Below are 19,211 nucleotides of genomic sequence, written 5' to 3' on the forward strand. Positions count from 1 at the left end.
GAGGGGGGCGTTCTAAGTCTTCGCGGGGGCGTTCTAAGTCTTCGCGGGGGCGTTCTAATTCTTCGAAGGGGGCGTTTTAAGTCTTAGAGGGGGCGTTCTAAGTCTTCGAGCGGGGCTTTCTACGTCTTCGAGGGGGCGATCTAAGTCTTCGAGGGGGGCGTTCTATGCCTTCGAGGGGGCCGTTCTAACTCTTCGAGGGGGGCGTTCTATGTCTTTGAGGGGGGCGTTCTACGTCTTCGAGGAAGGCGTTCTATGTCTTCGGGGGGGGCGTTCTAAGTCTTCGGGGGGGGCGTTCTACGTCTTCGAGGAGGGCGTTCTAAGTCTTCGAGAAGGGAATTCGAAGTCTTCGAGGGGGCATTCTAAATGTTCGAGGGGGCGTTCTAAGTCTTGGAAAGGATTCTAAGTCTTCGAGGGGCGAGGGGACATTCTAAGTCTTCGAAGGGATTCTAAGTTTTCGAGGGGGGCGTTTTAAGTCTTCGAGGGGGGCGTCATAAGTCTCCGAGGGGGGCGTCCTAAGTCTTCGAGGGGGCGATCTAAGTCTTCGAGGGGGGCGTTCTATGTGTTCGAGAGGGCCGTTCTAAGTCTTCGAGGGGGGCGTTCTAAGTCTTCGAGGGGACGTTCTAAGTCTTCGAGGGGGCGTTCTAAGACTTCGGGGGGCGTTCTAAGTCTTCGGAGGGGGCGTTCTAAGTCTTGGAGGGGGAAGGGGACATTGTAAGTCTTCGAAGGGATTCTAAGTCTTCGAGGGGGCATTCTAATTCTTCGAGGGGGCGATCAAAGTCTTCGAGGGGGGCGTTCTAAGTCTTCGCGGGGGCGTTCTATGTCTTCGAAGAAGGCGTTTTAAGTCTTAGAGGGGGCGTTCTAAGTCTTTGAGCGGGGCTTTCTACGTCTTCGAGGGGGCGATCTAAGTCTTCGAGGGGGGCGTTCTATGCCTTCGAGGGGGCCGTTCTAACTCTTCGAGGGGGGCGTTCTAAGTCTTTGAGGGGGGCGTTCTACGTCTTCGAGGAAGGCGTTCTATGTCTTCGGGGGGGGCGTTCTAAGTCTTCGGAGGAGGCGTTCTAAGTCTTGGAGGGGAGCGTTCTACGTCTTCGAGAAGGGCGTTCTAAGTCTTCGAGAAGGGAATTCGAAGTCTTCGAGGGGGCATTCTAAATGTTCGAGGGGGCGTTCTAAGTCTTGGAAAGGATTCTAAGTCTTCGAGGGGGCGTTCTAAGTCTTCGCGGGGACGTTCTAAGTCTTCGAGGGGCCGTTCTAAGTCTAAGAGGGGGCGTTGTTAGTCTTCCAGGGGGCATTCTAAGTCTTCGAGGGGCGAGGGGACATTCTAAGTCTTCGAAGGGATTCTAAGTTTTCGAGGGGGCATTCTAAGTCTTCGAGGGTGGGATCAAAGTCTTCGAGGGGGCGTTTTAAGTCTTCGAGGGGGGCGTCATAAGTCTCCGAGGGGGGCGTCCTAAGTCTTCGAGGGGGCGTGCTAAGTCTTCGAGGGGGGCGTTCTAAGTTTCCGCGGGGGCGTTCTAAGTCTTCGAAGAGGGCGTTCTAAGTCTTCGAGGGGGCGTTCTAAGTCTTCGAGCGGGGCGTTCTAAGTCTTCGAGGGGGCGATCTAAATCTTCGAGGGGGGCGTTCTATGTGTTCGAGGGCGCCGTTCTAAGTCTTCGAGGGGGGCGTTCTAAGTCTTCGAGGGGACGTTCTAACTCTTCGAGGGGGCGTTCTAAGTCTTCGAGGGGGGCGTTCTAAGTCTTCGAGTGGGCGCGTTCTACGTCTTCGAGGAGGGCGTTCTAAGTCTTCGAGAAGGGAATTCTATGTCTTCGAGGGGGCATTCTAAATGCTCAAGGGGGCGTTCTAAGTCTTGGAAAGGATTCTAAGTCTTCGAGGGGGGCGTTCTAAGTCTTCGAGGGGGGGCGTTCTACGTCTTCGAGGAGGGCGTTCTAAGTCTTCGAGAAGGGAATTCGAAGTCTTCGAGGGGGCATTCTAAATGTTCGAGGGGGCGTTCTAAGTCTTGGAAAGGATTCTAAGTCTTCGGGGGGCTTTCTAAGTCTTCGCGGGGACGTTCTAAGTCTTCGAGGGGGGCGTTCTACGTCTTCGAGGAAGGCGTTCTATGTCTTCGGGGGGCGTTCTAAGTCTTCGGGGGGGCGTTCTACGTCTTCGAGGAGGGCGTTCTAAGTCTTCGGGAAGGGAATTCGAAGTCTTCGAGGGGGCATTCTAAATGTTCGAGGGGGCGTTCTAAGTCTTGGAAAGGATTCTACGTCTTCGAGGGGGCGTTCTAAGTCTTCGCGGGGGGCGTTCTACGTCTTCGAGGAAGGCGTTCTATGTCTTCGGGGGGGCGTTCTAAGTTTTCGGGGGAGGCGTTCTAAGTCTTGGAGGGTGGCGTTCTAAGACTTCGGGGGGCGTTCTAAGTCTTCGGAGGGGGCGTTCTAAGTCTTGGAGGGGGGAGGGGACATTGTAAGTCTTCGAAGGGATTCTAAGTCTTCGAGGTGGCATTCTAATTCTTCGAGGGGGCGACCAAAGTCTTCGAGGGGGCGTTCTAAGTCTTCGCGGGGGCGTTCTAAGTCTTCGAAGGGGGCGTTTTAAGTCTTAGAGGGGGCGTTCTAAGTCTTCGAGCGGGGCGTTCTACGTCTTCGAGGGGGCCATCTAAGTCTTCGAGGGGGGCGTTCTATGTCTTCGAGGGGGCCGTTCTAAGTCTTCGAGGGGGGCGTTCTAAGTCTTCGAGGGGGGCGTTCTACGTCTTCGAGGCAGGCATTCTATGTCTTCGGGGGGGCATTCTAAGTCTTCGGGGGAGGCGTTCTAAGTCTTGGAGGGGAGCGTTCTAAGTCTTCGAGGAGGGCATTCAAAGTCTTCGAGAAGGGAATTCTAAGTCTTCGAGGGGGCATTCTAAATCTTCGAGGGGGGCATTCTGAATCTTCGACTGTGTATTCTAAGTCTTCGACGGGGCGTTCTAAGTCTTCGAAGGGGGCGTTCCAAGTCTTCGAGGGGGCGTTCTAAGTCTTCGAGCGGGGCGTTCTAAGTCTTCGACGGGGCGATCTAAGTCTTCGAGGGGGGCTTTCTATGTCTTCGAGGGGGTCGTTCTGAATCTTCGAGGGGGGCGTTCTAAGTCTTGGAAAGGATTCTAAGTCTTCGAGGGGGGCGTTCTAAGTCTTCGAGGGGGGGCGTTCTACGTCTTTGAGGAGGGCGTTCTGAGTCTTCGAGAAGGGAATTCGAAGTCTTCGAGGGGGCATTCTAAATGTTCGAGGGGGCGTTCTAAGTCTTGGAAAGGATTCTAAGTCTTCGAGAGGGCGTTCTAAGTCTTCGAGAGGGCGTTCTAAGTCTTCGAGAGGGCGTTCTAAGTCTTCGAAGGGGCGTTCTAAGTCTTCTTGGGGGCAAGGGGACATTCTAAGACTTCCAGGGGGCGCTCTAAGTCTTCTAGGGGGCGTTCTAACTCTTCGAAGGGGGCGTTCTAAATTTTCGAAGGGACGTTCTAAGTCTTCGAGGGGCCGTTCTAATTCTAAGAGGGGGCGTTCTTAGTATTCGAGGGGGCATTCTAAGTCTTCGAGGGGCGAGGGGACATTCTAAGTCTTCGAAGGGATTCTAAGTTTTCGAGGGGGCATTCTAAGTCTTCGAGGGGGCGATCAAATTCTTCGAGGGGTGCGTTTTAAGTCTTCGAGGGGGGCGTCATTAGTCTCCGAGGGGGGCATCCTAAATCTTCGAGGGGGCGTGCTAAGTCTTCGAGGGGGGCTTTCTAAGTCTTCGCGGGGGCGTTCTAAGTCTTCGAAGTGGGCGTTCTAAGTCTTCGAGGGGGCGTTCTAAGTCTTCGGGGCGTTCTAAGTCTTCGAGGGGGCGATCTAAGTCTTCGAGGGGGGCGTTCTAAGTCTTCGAGTGGGTGCGTTCTACGTCTTCGAGGGGGACGTTCTAAGTTTTCGAAGGGGGCGTTCTAAGTCTTCGAGGGGGGCGTTCTAAGTCTTCGAGTGGGTGCGTTCTACGTCTTCGAGGAGGGAATTCTATGACTTCGAGGGGGCATTCTAAATGTTCAAGGGGGCGTTCTAAGTCTTGGAAAGGATTCTAAGTCTTCGAGGGGGGCGATCTAAGTCTTCGAGGGGGGGGCGTTCTACGTCTTCGAGGAGGGCGTTCTAAGTCTTCGAGAAGGGTATTCGAAGTCTTCGAGGGGGCATTCTAAATGTTCGAGGGGGCGTTCTAAGTCTTGGAAAGGATTCCAAGTCTTCGAGGTGGCGTTCTAAGTCTTCGAGGGGGGCGTTCTAAGTCTTCGCGGGGACGTTCTAAATCTTCGAAGGGGCCGTTCCAATTCTTCGAGGGGGCGTTCTAAGTCTTCGAGCGGGGCGTTCTAAGTCTTCGAGGGGGCGATCTAAGTCTTCGAGAGGGTCGTTCTAAGTCTTGGAGGGTGGAGTTCTAAGACTTCGGGGGGCGTTCTAAGTCTTCGGAGGGGGCTTTCTAAGTCTTGGAGGGGGGAGGGGACATTGTAAGTCTTCGAAGGGATTCTAAGTCTTCGAGGGGGCATTCTAATTCTTCGAGGGGGCGATCAAAGTCTTCGAGGGGTGCGTTCTAAGTCTTCGCGGGGGCGTTCTAAGTCTTCGAAGGGGGCGTTTTAGGTCTTAGAGGGGGCGTTCTAAGTCTTCGAGCGGGGCTTTCTACGTCTTCGAGGGGGCGATCTAAGTCTTCGAGGGGGGCGTTCTATGTCTTCGAGGGGGCCGTTCTAACTCTTCGAGGGGGGCGTGCTAAGTCTTTGAGGGGGGCGTTCTACGTCTTCGAGGAAGGCGTTCTATGTCTTCGGGGGGGCGTTCTAAGTCTTCGGGGGAGGTGTTCTAAGTCTTGGAGGGGAGCGTTCTAAGTCTTCGAGGAGGGCATTCAAAGTCTTCGAGAAGGGAATTCTAAGTCTTCGAATGGGCATTCAAAGTCTTCGAGGGGCGAGGGGACATTCTAAATCTTCGAAGGGATTCTAAGTCTTCGAGGGGGCATTCTGAATCTTCGACTGGGTATTCTATGTCTTCGACGGGGTGTTCTAAGTCTTCGAAGGGGGCGTTCCAAGTCTTCGAGGGCGCGTTCTAAGTCTTCGAGGGGGGCGTTCTAAGTCTTTGTGGGGGCGTTCTAAGTCTTCGAGGGGGCGTTCTAAGTCTTCTTGGGGGGAAGGGGACATTCTAAGACTTCGAGGGGGCGTTCTAAGTCTTCTAGGGGTCGTTCTAACTCTTCGAGGGGGGCGTTCTAAGTTTTCGAGGGGGCGTTCTAAGTCTTCGAGGGGCCGTTCTAAGTCTAAGAGGGGCGTTGTTAGTCTTCGAGGGGGCATTCTAAGTCTTCGAGGGGCGAGGGGACATTCTAAGTCTTCGAAGGGATTCTAAGTTTTCGAGGGGGCATTCTAAGTCTTCGAGGGTGCGATCAAAGTCTTCGAGGGGGGCGTTTTAAGTCTTCGAGGGGGGCGTCATAAGTCTCCGAGTGGGGCGTCCTAAGTCTTCGAGGGGGCGTGCTAAGTCTTCGAGGGGGGCGTTCTAATTTTCCGCGGGGGCGTTCTAAGTCTTCGAAGAGGGCGTTCTAAGTCTTCGAGGGGGCGTTCTAAGTCTTCGAGCGGGGCGTTCTAAGTCTTCGAGGGGGCGATCTAAGTCTTCGAGGGGGGCGTTCTATGTGTTCGAGGGGGCCGTTCTAAGTCTTCGAGGGGGGCGTTCTAAGTCTTCGAGGGGACGTTCTAAGTCTTCGAGGGGGCGTTCTAAGTCTTCGAGTGGGCGTTCTAAGTCTTCGAGTGGGGCGTTCTAAGTCTTCGAGTGGGCGCGTTCTACGTCTTCGAGGAGGGCGTTCTAAGTCTTCGAGTAGGGCGTTCGAAGTTCGCCCCCTCGAAGACTTAGAACGCCCCGCTCGAAGACTTAGAACGCCTCCTCGAAGACTTAGAACGCCCCCTTCGAAGACTTAGAACGCCCCCGCGAAGACTTAGAAAGCCCCCCTCGAAGACTTAGCACGCCCCCTCGAAGATTTAGGATGCCCCCCTCGGAGACTTATGACGCCCCCCTCGAAGATTTAAAACGCACCCCTCGAAGATTTTGATCGCCCCCTCGAAGACTTAGAATGCCCCCTCGAAAACTTAGAATCCCTTCGAAGACTTGGAACGTCCCCTTCGAAGACTTAGAACGCCCTGTCGAAGACTTAGAATGCCCAGTCGAAGATTCAGAATGCCCCCTCGAAGACTTAGAATCCCTTCGAAGACTTAGAATGTCCCCTCGCCCCTCGAAGACTTAGAATGCCCACTCGAAGACATAGAATTCCCCCCTCGAAGATTTAGAATGCCCCCTCGAAGACTTAGAATCCTTTTCAAGACTTAGAATGCCCCTCGAAAATTTAGAACGCCCCCTCGAAAATTTAGAATGCCCCCTCGAAGACTTAGAATTCCCTTCTCGAAGACTTTGAATGCCCTCCTCGAAGATTTAGAACGCTCCCCTCCAAGACTTAGAACGCCTTCCTCGAAGACGTAGAACGCCCCCCTCGAAGACTTAGAACGCCCCCCTCGAAGACGTAGAACGCCCCGCTCGAAGACTTAGAACGCCCCCTCTAAGACTTAAAACGCCCCCTTCGAAGACTTAGAACGCCCCCGCGAAGACTTAGAACGCCCCCCTCGAAGACTTTGATCGCCCCCTCGAAGAATTAGAATGCCCCCTCGAAGACTTAGAATCCCTTTGAAGACTTACAATGTGTCCTCCCCCCTCCAAGACTTAGAACGCCACCTCCGAAGACTTAGAACGCCCCCCGAAGTCTTAGAACGCCACCCTCCAAGACTTAGAACGACCCTCTCGAAGACTTAGAACGCCCCCCTCGAAGACTTCGAACGGCCCCCTCGAAGACTTAGAACGCCCCCTTGAAGAATTGGAACGGCCCCTTCGAAGACTTAGAACGCCCCCCTCGAAGACTTAGAACGCCCCCTCGAAGACTTGGAATCCTTTCCAAGACTTAGAACGCCCCCTTGAACATTTAGAATGCCCCCTCGAAGACATAGAATTCTCTTCTCGAAGACTTAGAACGCCCTCCTCGAAGACGTAGAACGCCCCCACTCGAAGACTTACAACGCCCCCCTCGCAGACTTAGAACGCCCCCTTCGAAGACTTAGAACGTCCCCCTGGAAGACACAGAACGCCTCCCTCGAAATCTTAAATCGCCCCCTCGAAGACTTAGAATCTTAAATCGCCCCCTCGAAGACTTAGAACGCCCCGCTCGAAGACTTAGAACGCCCCCTCGAAGACTTAGAACGCCCCCTTCGAAGACTTAGAACGCCCCCGCGAAGACTTAGAAAGCCCCCCTCGAAGACTTAGCACGTCCCCTCGAAGATTTAGGATGCCCCCCTCGGAGACTTATGACGCCCCCCTCGAAGACTTAAAACGCACCCCTCGAAGATTTTGATCGCCCCCTCGAAGACTTAGAATGCCCCCTCGAAAACTTAGAATCCCTTCGAAGACTTAGAATGTCCCCTCGCCCCTCGAAGACTTAGAATGCCCCCTCGAAGACTAAGAACGCCCCCTCTTAGAATTAGAACGGCCCCTCGAAGACTTAGAACGCCCCCTCGAAAACTTAGAACGCCCCCTTCGAAGAGTTAGAACGCCCCCTAGAAGACTTAGAACGCCCCCTCGAACATTTAGAATGCCCCCTCGAGGACATAGAATTCCCTTCTCGAAGACATAGAACGCCCTCCTCGAAGACGTAGAAGGCCCCCACTCGAAGACTTAGAACACCCCCTCGAAGACATAGAACGCCCCCCTCGAAGACTTGGAACGCCCCCTTCGAAGACTTAGAACGTCCCCGCGAAGACTTAGAACGCCCCCCTCGAAGACTTAGCACGCCCCCTCGAAGTCTTAGAATGTCCCCTTGCCCCCCAAGAAGACTTAGAACGCCCCAGGAAGACTTAGAATCCCCCCTCGAACATTTAGAATGCCCCCTCGAGTACATAGAATTCCCTTCTCGAAGACTTAGAACGCCCTCCTCGAAGACGTAGAAGGCCCCCACTCGAAGACTTAGAACGCCCCCCTCGAAGACATAGAACGCCTCCTCGAAGACTTGGAACGCCCCCTTCGAAGATTTAGAACGTCCCCGCGAAGACTTAGAACGCCCCCCTCGAAGATTTAGCACGCCCCCTCGAAGTCTTAGAATGTCCCCTTGCCCCCCAAGAAGACTTAGAACGCCCCCTGGAAGACTTAGAACGCCCCCGCGAAGACTTAGAACGCCCCCCTCGAAGACATAGAACGCGCCGTCGAAGACTTAGAATCCTTTTCAAGACTTAGAACGCCCCCTCGAACATTTAGAATGCCCCCTCGAAGACTTCGAATTCCTTTCTCGAAGACTTAGAACGCCCCCCTCGAAGACTTAGAATCCTTTCCAAGACTTACAACGCCCCCCCGAACATTTAGAATGCCAACTCGAAGACATAGAATTCCCTTCTCGAAGACTTAGAACGCCCTCCTCGAAGACGTAGAACGCCCCCACTCGAAGACTTAGAACGCCCCCCTCGAAGACTTAGAACGCCCCCTTCGAAGACTTAGAACGTCCCCCTGGAAGACACAGAACGCCCCCCTCGAAATCTTAAATCGCCCCCTCGAAGACTTAGAATCTTAAATCGCCCCCTCGAAGACTTAGAACGCCCCGCTCGAAGACTTAGAACGCCCCCTCGAAGACTTAGAACGCCCCCTTCGAAGACTTAGAACGCCCCCGCGAAGACTTAGAAAGCCCCCCTCGAAGACTTAGCACGCCCCCTCGAAGATTTAGGATGCCCCCCTCGGAGACTTATGACGCCCCCCTCGAAGACTTAAAACGCACCCCTCGAAGATTTTGATCGCCCCCTCGAAGACTTAGAATGCCCCCTCGAAAACTTAGAATTCCTTCGAAGACTTAGAATGTCCCCTCGCCCCTCGAAGACTTAGAATGCCCCCTCGAAGACTAAGAACTCTAAGTCTTCGAGGGGGGCGTTCTAAGTCTTCGAGTGGGGGCGTTCTACGTCTTTGAGGAGGGCGTTCTGAGTCTTCGAGAAGGGAATTCGAAGTCTTCGAGGGGGCATTCTAAATGTTCGAGGGGGCGTTCTAAGACTTGGAAAGGATTCTAAGTCTTCGAGAGGGCGTTCTAAGTCTTCGAGAGGGCGTTCTAAGTCTACGAGGGGGCGTTCTAAGTCTTCTTGGGGGCAAGGGGACATTCTAAGACTTCGTGGGGGCGTTCTAAGTCTTCTAGGGGGCGTTCTAACTCTTCGAAGGGGGCGTTCTAAGTTTTCGAGGGGCCGTTCTAATTCTAAGACGGAGCGTCCTTAGTCTTCGAGGGGGCATTCTAAGTCTTCGAGGGGCGAGGGGACATTCTAAGTCTTCGAAGGGATTCTAAGTTTTCGAGGGGGCATTCTAACGTCTTCGAGGGGGCGATCAAAATCTTCGAGAAGTGCGTTTTAAGTCTTCGAGGGGGGCGTCATAAGTCTCCGAGGGGGCATCCTAAATCTTCGAGGGGGCGTGCTAAGTCTTCGAGGGGGGCGTTCTAAGTCTTCGCGGGGGCGTTCTAGGTCTTCGAAGGGGGCGTTTTAAGTCTTAGAGGGGGCGTTCTAAGTCTTCGAGCGGGGCGTTCTACGTCTTCGAGGGGGCGATCTAAGTCTTCGAGGGGGGCGTTCTATGTCTTCGAGGGGGCCGTTCTAAGTCTTCGAGGGGGGCGTTCTAAGTCTTCGAGGGGGGCGTTCTACGTCTTCGAGGAAGGCGTTCTATGTCTTCGGTGGGGCGTTCTAAGTCTTCGGGGGAGGCGTTCTAAGTCTTGGAGGGGAGCGTTCTAAGTCTTCGAGAAGGGCATTCAAAGTCTTCGAGAAGGGAATTCTAAGTCTTCGAGGGGGCATTCTAAATTTTCCAGGGGGCGTTCTAAATTTTCGAGGGGGCATTCTAAGTCTTGAAAAGGATTCTAAGTCTTCGAGGGGGCATTCTAAATCTTCGAGGGGGGAATTCTAAGTCTTCGAGTGGGCATTCTAAGTCTTCGAGGGGCGAGGGGACATTCTACGTCTTCGAAGGGATTCTAAGTCTTCGAGGGGGCATTCTGAATCTTCGACTGGGTATTCTAAGTCTTCGACGGGGCGTTCTAAGTCTTCGAAGGGGGCGTTCCAAGTCTTCGAGGGGGCGTTCTAAGTCTTCGAGTGGGGCGTTCTAAATATTCGAGGGCGCGATCTAAGTCTTCGAGGGGGGCGTTCTATGTCTTCCAGGGGGGCGTTTTATGTCTTCGAGAGGGGCGTTCTAAATCTTGGAAAGGATTCTAAGTCTTCGAGGGGGCGTTCTAAGTCTTCGAGGGGGGCGTTCTACGTCTTCGAGGAGGGCGTTCTAAGTCTTCGAGAAGGGAATTCGAAGTTTTCGAGGGGGCATTCTAAATGTTCGAGGGGGCGTTCTTAGTCTTGGAAAGGATTCCAAGTCTTCGAGGGGGCGTTCTAAGTCTTCGAAGGGGGCGTTCCAAGTCTTCGAGTGGGCGTTCTAAGTCTTCGAGCGGGGCGTTCTAAGTCTTCGAAGGGGCGATCTAAGTCTTCGAGGGGGGCGTTCTATGTCTTCGAGGGGACTGTTCTAAGTCTTCGAGGGGGGCGTTCTAAGTCTTCGAGTGGGGGCGTTCTACGTTTTCGAGGAGGGCGTTCTAAGTCTTCGAGAAGGGAATTCTATGTCTTCGCGGGGGCATTCTAAATGTTCGAGGGGGCGTTCTAAGTCTTCGAAGGGGGCGTTCCAAGTCTTCGAGGGGGGCGTTCTATGTCTTCGAGGGTGGCGTTCTAAGTCTTCGAGTGGGGGCCTTCTACGTCTTCGAGGAGGGCGTTCTAAGTCTTCGAGAAGGGAATTCTATGTCCTCGAGGGGGCATTCTAAATTTTCGAGGGGGCGTTCTAAGTCTTGGAATGGATTCTAAGTCTTCGAGTGGGGCGTTCTAAGTCTTCGAGGGGGGGCGTTCTACGTCTTCGTGGAGGGCGTTCTGAGTCTTCGAGAAGGGAATTCGAAGTCTTCGAGAGGGCGTTCTAAGTCTTCTTGGGGGCAAGGGGACATTCTAAGACTTCAAGGGGGCGTTCTAAGTCTTCTAGGGGGCGTTCTTACTCTTCGAAGGGGGCGTTCTAAGTTTTCGAGGGGGCGTTCTAAGTCTTCTAGGGGGCGTTCTTACTCTTCGAAGGGGGCGTTCTAAGTTTTCGAGGGGGCGTTCTAAGTCTTCGAGGGGCCGTTCTAATTCTAAGAGGGGGCGTTCTTAGTCTTCGAGGGGCCATTCTAAGTCTTCGAGGGGCGAGGGGACATTCTAAGTCTTCGAAGGGATTCTAAGTTTTCGAGGGGGCATTCTAAGTCTTCGAGGGTGCGATCAAAATCTTCGAGGGGTGCGTTTTAAGTCTTCGAGGGGGCGATCTAAGTCTTCGAGGGGGGCGTTCTATGTCTTCGAGGGGGACGTTCTAAGTCTTCGAAGGGGGCGTTCTAAGTCTTCGAGGGGGGCGTTCTAAGTCTTCGAGTGGGGGCGTTCTACGTCTTCGAGGAGGGCGTTCTAAGTCTTCGAGAAGGGAATACTATGTCTTCGAGGGGGCATTCTAAATGTTCAAGGGGGCGTTCTAAGTCTTGCAAAGGATTCTAAGTCTTCGAGGGCGCGTTCTATGTCTTCGAGGGGGGCGTTCTAAGTCTTCGTGGCTGCGTTCTAAGTCTTCTAGGGGGCGTTCTAACTCTTCGAAGGGGGCGTTCTAAGTTTTCGAGGGGGCGTTCTAAGTCTTCGAGGGGCCGTTCTAAGTCTAAGAGTGTGTGTTCTTAGTCTTCGAGGGGGCGTTCTAAGTCTTCGAAGGGGCGATCAAAGTCTTCGAGGGGGCGTGCTAAGTCTCCGAGCGGGGCGTCTTAAGTCTTCGCGGGGCCGTTCTAAGTCTTCGAGGGGGCGTTCTAATTCTTCGAGGGGGGGCGTTCTACGTCTTCGAGGAAGGCGTTCTAAGTCTTCGGGGGGCGTTCTAAGTCTTCGGGGGAGGCGTTCTAAGTCTTGGAGGGGAGCGTTCTAAGTCTTCGAGGAGGGCGTTCTAAGTCTTCGAGAAGGGAATTCTAAGTCTTCGAGGGGGCATTCTAAATTTTCGAGGGGGCGTTCTAAATGTTCGAGGGGGCATTCTAAGTCTTGGAAAGGATTCTAAGTCTTCGAGGGGGCATTCTAAATCTTCGTGGGGGCATTCTAAGTCTTCGAGTGGGCTTTCTAAGTCTTCGAGGGGCGAGGGGACATTCTAAGTCTTCGAAGGGATTCTAAGTCTTCGAGGGGGCATTCTGAATCTTCGAGTGGGTATTCTAAGTCTTTGACGGGGCGTTCTAAGTCTTCGAGGGGGTGTTCTATGTCTTCGGTGGGGGCGTTCTAAGTCTTCGGGGGAGGCGTTCTAAGTCTTGGAGGGGAGCGTTCTATGTCTTCGAGGAGGGCATTCAAAGTCTTCGAGAAGGGAATTGTAAGTCTTCGAGGGGGCATTCTGAATCTTCGACTGGGTATTCTAAGTCTTCGACGGGGCGTTCTAAGTCTTCGAAGGGGGCGTTCCAAGTCTTCGAGGGGGCGTTCTAAGTCTTCGAGCGGGGCGTTCTAAGTCTTCGAGGGGGCGATCTAAGTCTTCGAGGGGGGCGTTCTATGTCTTCGAGGGGGGCGTTCTATGTCTTCGAGAGGGGCGTTCTAAGTCTTGGAAAGGATTCTAAGTCTTCGAGGGGGCGTTCTAAGTCTTCGAGGGGGGGCGTTCTACGTCTTTGAGGAGGGCGTTCTGAGTCTTCGAGAAGGGAATTCGAAGTCTTCGAGGGGGCATTCTAAATGTTCGAGGGGGCGTTCTAAGACTTGGAAAGGATTCTAAGTCTTCGAGAGGGCGTTCTAAGTCTTCGAGAGGGCGTTCTAAGTCTACGAGGGGGCGTTCTAAGTCTTCTTGGGGGCAAGGGGACATTCTAAGACTTCGTGGGGGCGTTCTAAGTCTTCTAGGGGGCGTTCTAACTCTTCGAAGGGGGCGTTCTAAGTTTTCGAGGGGCCGTTCTAATTCTAAGACGGAGCGTCCTTAGTCTTCGAGGGGGCATTCTAAGTCTTCGAGGGGCGAGGGGACATTCTAAGTCTTCGAAGGGATTCTAAGTTTTCGAGGGGGCATTCTAAGTCTTCGAGGGGGCGATCAAAATCTTCGAGAAGTGCATTTTAAGTCTTCGAGGGGGGCGTCATAAGTCTCCGAGGGGGGCATCCTAAATCTTCGAGGGGGCGTGCTAAGTCTTCGAGGGGGGCGTTCTAAGTCTTCGCGGGGGCGTTCTAGGTCTTCGAAGGGGGCGTTTTAAGTCTTAGAGGGGGCGTTCTAAGTCTTCGAGCGGGGCGTTCTACGTCTTCGAGGGGGCGATCTAAGTCCTCGAGGGGGGCGTTCTATGTCTTCGAGGGGGCCGTTCTAAGTCTTCGAGGGGGGCGTTCTAAGTCTTCGAGGGGGGCGTTCTACGTCTTCGAGGAAGGCGTTCTATGTCTTCGGGGGGGCGTTCTAAGTCTTCGGGGGAGGCGTTCTAAGTCTTGGAGGGGAGCGTTCTAAGTCTTCGAAGAGGGCATTCAAAGTCTTCGAGAAGGGAATTCTAAGTCTTCGAGGGGGCATTCTAAATTTTCCAGGGGGCGTTCTAAATTTTCGAGGGGGCATTCTAAGTCTTGAAAAGGATTCTAAGTCTTCGAGGGGGCATTCTAAATCTTCGAGGGGGGAATTCTAAGTCTTCGAGTGGGCATTCTAAGTCTTCGAGGGGCGAGGGGACATTCTACGTCTTCGAAGGGATTCTAAGTCTTCGAGGGGGCATTCTGAATCTTCGACTGGGTATTCTAAGTCTTCGACGGGGCGTTCTAAGTCTTCGAAGGGGGCGTTCCAAGTCTTCGAGGGGGCGTTCTAAGTCTTCGAGTGGGGCGTTCTAAATCTTCGAGGGCGCGATCTAAGTCCTCGAGGGGGGCGTTCTATGTCTTCGAGGGGGGCGTTTTATGTCTTCGAGAGGGGCGTTCTAAATCTTGGAAAGGATTCTAAGTCTTCGAGGGGGCGTTCTAAGTCTTCGAGGGGGGCGTTCTACGTCTTCGAGGAGGGCGTTCTAAGTCTTCGAGAAGGGAATTCGAAGTTTTCGAGGGGGCATTCTAAATGTTCGAGGGGGCGTTCTTAGTCTTGGAAAGGATTCCAAGTCTTCGAGGGGGCGTTCTAAGTCTTCGAAGGGGGCGTTCCAAGTCTTCGAGTGGGCGTTCTAAGTCTTCGAGCGGGGCGTTCTAAGTCTTCGAAGGGGCGATCTAAGTCTTCGAGGGGGGCGTTCTATGTCTTCGAGGGGACTGTTCTAAGTCTTCGAGGGGGGCGTTCTAAGTCTTCGAGTGGGGGCGTTCTACGTTTTCGAGGAGGGCGTTCTAAGTCTTCGAGAAGGGAATTCTATGTCTTCGCGGGGGCATTCTAAATGTTCGAGGGGGCGTTCTAAGTCTTCGAAGGGGGCGTTCCAAGTCTTCGAGGGGGGCGTTCTATGTCTTCGAGGGTGGCGTTCTAAGTCTTCGAGTGGGGGCCTTCTACGTCTTCGAGGAGGGCGTTCTAAGTCTTCGAGAAGGGAATTCTATGTCCTCGAGGGGGCATTCTAAATTTTCGAGGGGGCGTTCTAAGTCTTGGAATGGATTCTAAGTCTTCGAGTGGGGCGTTCTAAGTCTTCGAGGGGGGGGCGTTCTACGTCTTCGTGGAGGGCGTTCTGAGTCTTCGAGAAGGGAATTCGAAGTCTTCGAGAGGGCGTTCTAAGTCTTCTTGGGGGCAAGGGGACATTCTAAGACTTCAAGGGGGCGTTCTAAGTCTTCTAGGGGGCGTTCTTACTCTTCGAAGGGGGCGTTCTAAGTTTTCGAGGGGGCGTTCTAAGTCTTCTAGGGGGCGTTCTTACTCTTCGAAGGGGGCGTTCTAAGTTTTCGAGGGGGCGTTCTAAGTCTTCGAGGGGCCGTTCTAATTCTAAGAGGGGGCGTTCTTAGTCTTCGAGGGGCCATTCTAAGTCTTCGAGGGGCGAGGGGACATTCTAAGTCTTCGAAGGGATTCTAAGTTTTCGAGGGGGCATTCTAAGTCTTCGAGGGTGCGATCAAAATCTTCGAGGGGTGCGTTTTAAGTCTTCGAGGGGGCGATCTAAGTCTTCGAGGGGGGCGTTCTATGTCTTCGAGGGGGACGTTCTAAGTCTTCGAAGGGGGCGTTCTAAGTCTTCGAGGGGGGCGTTCTAAGTCTTCGAGTGGGGGCGTTCTACGTCTTCGAGGAGGGCGTTCTAAGTCTTCGAGAAGGGAATACTATGTCTTCGAGGGGGCATTCTAAATGTTCAAGGGGGCGTTCTAAGTCTTGCAAAGGATTCTAAGTCTTCGAGGGCGCGTTCTATGTCTTCGAGGGGGGCGTTCTAAGTCTTCGTGGCTGCGTTCTAAGTCTTCTAGGGGGCGTTCTAACTCTTCGAAGGGGGCGTTCTAAGTTTTCGAGGGGGCGTTCTAAGTCTTCGAGGGGCCGTTCTAAGTCTAAGAGTGTGTGTTCTTAGTCTTCGAGGGGGCGTTCTAAGTCTTCGAAGGGGCGATCAAAGTCTTCGAGGGGGCGTGCTAAGTCTCCGAGCGGGGCGTCTTAAGTCTTCGCGGGGCCGTTCTAAGTCTTCGAGGGGGCGTTCTAATTCTTCGAGGGGGGGCGTTCTACGTCTTCGAGGAAGGCGTTCTAAGTCTTCGGGGGGCGTTCTAAGTCTTCGGGGGAGGCGTTCTAAGTCTTGGAGGGGAGCGTTCTAAGTCTTCGAGGAGGGCGTTCTAAGTCTTCGAGAAGGGAATTCTAAGTCTTCGAGGGGGCATTCTAAATTTTCGAGGGGGCGTTCTAAATGTTCGAGGGGGCATTCTAAGTCTTGGAAAGGATTCTAAGTCTTCGAGGGGGCATTCTAAATCTTCGTGGGTGCATTCTAAGTCTTCGAGTGGGCTTTCTAAGTCTTCGAGGGGCGAGGGGACATTCTAAGTCTTCGAAGGGATTCTAAGTCTTCGAGGGGGCATTCTGAATCTTCGAGTGGGTATTCTAAGTCTTTGACGGGGCGTTCTAAGTCTTCGAGGGGGCGTTCTAAGTCTTCGCGGGGGCGTTCTAAGTCTTCGAGGGGGTGTTCTATGTCTTCGGTGGGGGCGTTCTAAGTCTTCGGGGGAGGCGTTCTAAGTCTTGGAGGGGAGCGTTCTATGTCTTCGAAGAGGGCATTCAAAGTCTTCGAGAAGGGAATTGTAAGTCTTCGAGGGGGCATTCTGAATCTTCGACTGGGTATTCTAAGTCTTCGACGGGGCGTTCTAAGTCTTCGAAGGGGGCGTTCCAAGTCTTCGAGGGGGCGTTCTAAGTCTTCGAGCGGGGCGTTCTAAGTCTTCGAGGGGGCGATCTAAGTCTTCGAGGGGGGCGTTCTATGTCTTCGAGGGGGGCGTTCTATGTCTTCGAGAGGGGCGTTCTAAGTCTTGGAAAGGATTCTAAGTCTTCGAGGGGGCGTTCTAAGTCTTCGAGGGGGGGCGTTCTACGTCTTTGAGGAGGGCGTTCTGAGTCTTCGAGAAGGGAATTCGAAGTCTTCGAGGGGGCATTCTAAATGTTCGAGGGGGCGTTCTAAGACTTGGAAAGGATTCTAAGTCTTCGAGAGGGCGTTCTAAGTCTTCGAGAGGGCGTTCTAAGTCTACGAGGGGGCGTTCTAAGTCTTCTTGGGGGCAAGGGGACATTCTAAGACTTCGTGGGGGCGTTCTAAGTCTTCTAGGGGGCGTTCTAACTCTTCGAAGGGGGCGTTCTAAGTTTTCGAGGGGCCGTTCTAATTCTAAGACGGAGCGTCCTTAGTCTTCGAGGGGGCATTCTAAGTCTTCGAGTGGGCATTCTAAGTCTTCGAGGGGGCGATCAAAATCTTCGAGAAGTGCGTTTTAAGTCTTCGAGGGGGGCGTCATAAGTCTCCGAGGGGGGCATCCTAAATCTTCGAGGGGGCGTGCTAAGTCTTCGAGGGGGGCGTTCTAAGTCTTCGCGGGGGCGTTCTAGGTCTTCGAAGGGGGCGTTTTAAGTCTTAGAGGGGGCGTTCTAAGTCTTCGAGCGGGGCGTTCTACGTCTTCGACGGGGCGATCTAAGTCCTCGAGGGGGGCGTTCTATGTCTTCGAGGGGGCCGTTCTAAGTCTTCGAGGGGGGCGTTCTAAGTCTTCGAGGGGGGCGTTCTACGTCTTCGAGGAAGGCGTTCTATGTCTTCGGGGGGGCGTTCTAAGTCTTCGGGGGAGGCGTTCTAAGTCTTGGAGGGGAGCGTTCTAAGTCTTCGAGGAGGGCATTCAAAGTCTTCGAGAAGGGAATTCTAAGTCTTCGAGGGGGCATTCTAAATTTTCCAGGGGGCGTTCTAAATTTTCGAGGGGGCATTCTAAGTCTTGAAAAGGATTCTAAGTCTTCGAGGGGGCATTCTAAATCTTCGAGGGGGGAATTCTAAGTCTTCGAGTGGGCATTCTAAGTCTTCGAGGGGCGAGGGGACATTCTACGTCTTCGAAGGGATTCTAAGTCTTCGAGGGGGCATTCTGAATCTTCGACTGGGTATTCTAAGTCTTCGACGGGGCGTTCTAAGTCTTCGAAGGGGGCGTTCCAAGTCTTCGAGGGGGCGTTCTAAGTCTTCGAGTGGGGCGTTCTAAATCTTCGAGGGCGCGATCTAAGTCCTCGAGGGGGGCGTTCTATGTCTTCGAGGGGGGCGTTTTATGTCTTCGAGAGGGGCGTTCTAAATCTTGGAAAGGATTCTAAGTCTTCGAGGGGGCGTTCTAAGTCTTCGAGGGGGGCGTTCTACGTCTTCGAGGAGGGCGTTCTAAGTCTTCGAGAAGGGAATTCGAAGTTTTCGAGGGGGCATTCTAAATGTTCGAGGGGGCGTTCTTAGTCTTGGAAAGGATTCCAAGTCTTCGAGGGGGCGTTCTAAGTCTTCGAAGGGGGCGTTCCAAGTCTTCGAGTGGGCGTTCTAAGTCTTCGAGCGGGGCGTTCTAAGTCTTCGAAGGGGCGATCTAAGTCTTCGAGGGGGGCGTTCTATGTCTTCGAGGGGACTGTTCTAAGTCTTCGAGGGGGGCGTTCTAAGTCTTCGAGTGGGGGCGTTCTACGTTTTCGAGGAGGGCGTTCTAAGTCTTCGAGAAGGGAATTCTATGTCTTCGCGGGGGCATTCTAAATGTTCGAGGGGGCGTTCTAAGTCTTCGAAGGGGGCGTTCCAAGTCTTCGAGGGGGGCGTTCTATGTCTTCGAGGGTGGCGTTCTAAGTCTTCGAGTGGGGGCCTTCTACGTCTTCGAGGAGGGCGTTCTAAGTCTTCGAGAAGGGAATTCTATGTCCTCGAGGGGGCATTCTAAATTTTCGAGGGGGCGTTCTAAGTCTTGGAATGGATTCTAAGTCTTCGAGTGGGGCGTTCTAAGTCTTCGAGGGGGGGCGTTCTACGTCTTCGTGGAGGGCGTTCTGAGTCTTCGAGAAGGGAATTCGAAGTCTTCGAGAGGGCGTTCTAAGTCTTCTTGGGGGCAAGGGGACATTCTAAGACTTCAAGGGGGCGTTCTAAGTCTTCTAGGGGGCGTTCTTACTCATCGAAGGGGGCGTTCTAAGTTTTCGAGGGGGCGTTCTAAGTCTTCGAGGGGCCGTTCTAATTCTAAGAGGGGGCGTTCTTAGTCTTCGAGGGGCCATTCTAAGTCTTCGAGGGGCGAGGGGACATTCTAAGTCTTCGAAGGGATTCTAAGTTTTCGAGGGGGCATTCTAAGTCTTCGAGGGTGCGATCAAAATCTTCGAGGGGTGCGTTTTAAGTCTTCGAGGGGGCGATCTAAGTCTTCGAGGGGGGCGTTCTATGTCTTCGAGGGGGACGTTCTAAGTCTTCGAAGGGGGCGTTCTAAGTCTTCGAGGGGGGCGTTCTAAGTCTTCGAGTGGGGGCGTTCTACGTCTTCGAGGAGGGCGTTCTAAGTCTTCGAGAAGGGAATACTATGTCTTCGAGGGGGCATTCTAAATGTTCAAGGGGGCGTTCTAAGTCTTGCAAAGGATTCTAAGTCTTCGAGGGCGCGTTCTATGTCTTCGAGGGGGGCGTTCTAAGTCTTCGTGGCTGCGTTCTAAGTCTTCTAGGGGGCGTTCTAACTCTTCGAAGGGGGCGTTCTAAGTTTTCGAGGGGGCGTTCTAAGTCTTCGAGGGGCCGTTCTAAGTCTAAGAGTGTGTGTTCTTAGTCTTCGAGGGGGCGTTCTAAGTCTTCGAAGGGGCGATCAAAGTCTTCGAGGGGGCGTGCTAAGTCTCCGAGCGGGGCGTCTTAAGTCTTCGCGGGGCCGTTCTAAGTCTTCGAGGGGGCGTTCTAATTCTTCGAGGGGGGGCGTTCTACGT

The sequence above is a fragment of the Stegodyphus dumicola genome, chromosome 7 (genome assembly GCF_044657685.1).
Source record: "Stegodyphus dumicola isolate Sdum_Otavi_A_Nest chromosome 7, ASM4465768v1".
In the NCBI taxonomy this organism is placed as follows: domain Eukaryota; kingdom Metazoa; phylum Arthropoda; class Arachnida; order Araneae; family Eresidae; genus Stegodyphus; species Stegodyphus dumicola.